A 2793-nucleotide genomic window follows, 5' to 3' on the forward strand; every position below is an offset into this window, starting at 1 on the left:
ATAGTCTTCAAGTGGGTCCATATGGGTGGTTGCTTACCTTTTGCTACTTTTACCAAGTGCTTACAACTCTTGCTTTTCGATACATTTGGTTCTTTGAGTTGTAACACTTAAACTCGATGGTCGTCTGCTACTTATTTGCTATTCTGTGATGCGATGATAAATTCCGCATGTGCGATGATAACTTCCGCACTTAGGTCATTTTGCAGACGTCCATTTCTCATTATGCATGTCATTATCTTCGTTACATCAAATCATGCATGATGAATTGTCGTCATAAGTTGAAGAGGATCTCCACAAGTACAACCTGCCATGTGCATTTGCATTCCAAGAGAAAATTACTTATATGCACATCTTCAGGGGGAGCCTTTGCCACTTATGAAGACAATACCCTATCCTTTACAATTTCACATATTTTATTCCCCGTTGAAAACTTCAACCAGTTTGTCATCAATCACCAAAAGGGGGGAGATTGTAAGTGCATCTAGTGCCACCCCTAGTTGGTTTTGGAGTATTGACGACAAACCTGGTTGAGGGACTAATGTGTTTGTGAGAATTGCAGGATAACACAGGTAGAAGTCCCTTATTGATTCGGTTTTCCTACCAGAGATGACCCCTAAAAATGTATGAAGACATTGAAGTCAAAGGTGGTATGTGAAGACATTCACATTAAAGACTATGACAAGAGAAGACATTGCGTGAAGACTATGGAGCGCGAAGACTTAGTTGTTTCATCGTTCTTTTTCTTCTTTGTTGAGTCATAGGAACCACCGTACTGTTAAGTGGGGTCCAAATGAACCAGTCAGAATGACTGAAGTGATGCTTAACCAAAATCTTATGTCTTCGAGCGAAGACACTGAGAGCAAATCTTATCCAGAGCTGGATAAGTCAGCTTTGCTTGTAGCCCAAGTAAAGTTGTCGTGTGTGTTTGAAATCTGACCGTTGGAACACGTGCCAGTTCCTTAGTGACCCAGGGTCATTTCGGACAAATCAGGTTGGGTTGCCTAGTGGCTATAAATAGCCCACCCCCCTACAACCATAAACGGTTGGCTGCTCAGAGTTAGTGTACGGCTTTTGTCGTTTGAGAGCAACCCACCTCGAGCCTTTGAGAGAGAATTCCTTGCGAGGACAAAGCCCTAAACACCCAGAGCCAAAGAGTGTTAGGCATCACTTAAGTCTTCCTGTCTGTGTGATCTGAAGACTTATTACACTTGAGGACTGTGAATCCTCCAGCCGGTTAGGCGTTGCGTTCTGAGCATCCAAGAGTCATTGTGGATCGCCGGTGAACGAAGTCTGTGAAGGTTTGGAAGTCTACCTTGAAGACTTACCAGAGTGATTGGGCGAGGACTGGGTGTCCTTATCTCAAGGGGAATAAGGTGAAGACACGGTCTTCTGAGTTGAATCTCAGCCTCCCTAACCAGACGTACAGTTGTCACAACAACTGGAGCTGGTCCAACAAATCACTGTCTTCAACGAGCCACTGGTTCCATCCTTCCCATCTCTTTATGTGCTGATTGGTCCTTGTGAAGTCATTGCATGTTTGCATTAGTTATTTGTCTTCACTGTGTGACTGCTTGTTCTGATTGGCTTCATACTATCTTCCATCCTGATCTATACTGCCTAGCTGCTATTAGTCTTTATGGTTTCATTTCATTGAATACTTCACTATGGCTAGCTTAGTGTAGTCTACCTTCCGCTGCATGGTAATAGGTTTATTTCTATCGTTTGTCTTCGAAACTTCCATGTTTTGAAGACTTCCATAAAAATCGCCTATTCACCCCCCTCTAGTCGATCACTAGCACTTTCAGTTTAGTTTCTTCATAAAGTAAAAATTGCTTTTGTAAATTCTGCAGAGGACTGTACTGAACAGAAAATAACCGGGAAACATGACATGTTCCCCCAAGGTGCATCGGTGAATGCATACCTAGAGGCAGCCAGAGGTGAGGAGCCCCTCCGACACCTACTTAGTGATGACCCAAACGGCGTAGATGATGCCAGGGAGGTAGCCGAAGAAGGTGAGCAGCAAGCAGATTCAGAACTCGATCTGCAAAAGCACGTTCAACACTAGCAGTCAGTTAACCGAACTCTCGACGGAATCACGCTCAGGAGGGAACCTACTGTGAAGTTTAAACATGCAGCTAGCACGGGACCGGGACAAAGCTCGGGCAACTCACCCCGCAGGCGAACTTGAGGAAGACGTCGAGCAGCGGCAGGATGATGGCGAGGATGATGTCGATGCAGTTGGCCATCCCCTTGTCCGCCATCTTCCTTCTCTCTCTCCAAGTGTCCAAGGGAAAGCAAAGGGAAGGTGATGTGAACAAGGAGGGCGAGACGGTTCTCCACCTCCTGGTCCACCACGCACATCGGTCGTCCCCTTGCCATTGTCGTTCCGCGAACACAAGGAAGGAAGGATGCGGGGTTAGATCTGCAGCACGCAAGCCACGCATGAGAGGAGATGGAAGAGTTGGCAAGAACGGTGTACGTACCTTGGGCGTCTAGGTCCCGTCGGAGTTGCGTCGTTGTCGACGACCAGCACAGCAGCAAGCTCCGGTGTGGTGTGTCGCGCCACACCGATCCGGCCGGCCTCCATCGCGTAGGTGGATCCCGATGCGGCCGACCTCCATCGCGTAGGTGGGTGCGGGTCCGGCGCTGCCATCGCCAGAACTGGTGCGCCCCATCCATCGCTAGAACTGGTGTGCCCCATCCATCGCCAGAACTGGTGGGCGTGGGTGGGTGGATCCATGGAAGAGGGGGTTTCCATGGGTGGATGGACGAGATGTGGAGGGAGGTCGGTCG

The 2793-nt window shown here is 48.0% G+C and overlaps 1 pseudogene; it reads right to left on the reverse strand.

The window, feature by feature from the left end:
• Positions 1 to 1957: 1957 nt before the first annotated feature.
• Positions 1958 to 2280, reverse strand: LOC119327528 (annotated as a pseudogene).
• Positions 2281 to 2793: the final 513 nt, after the last annotated feature.

This window comes from Triticum dicoccoides, chromosome 7A, assembly GCF_002162155.2.
Source record: "Triticum dicoccoides isolate Atlit2015 ecotype Zavitan chromosome 7A, WEW_v2.0, whole genome shotgun sequence".
Taxonomy (NCBI): domain Eukaryota; kingdom Viridiplantae; phylum Streptophyta; class Magnoliopsida; order Poales; family Poaceae; genus Triticum; species Triticum dicoccoides.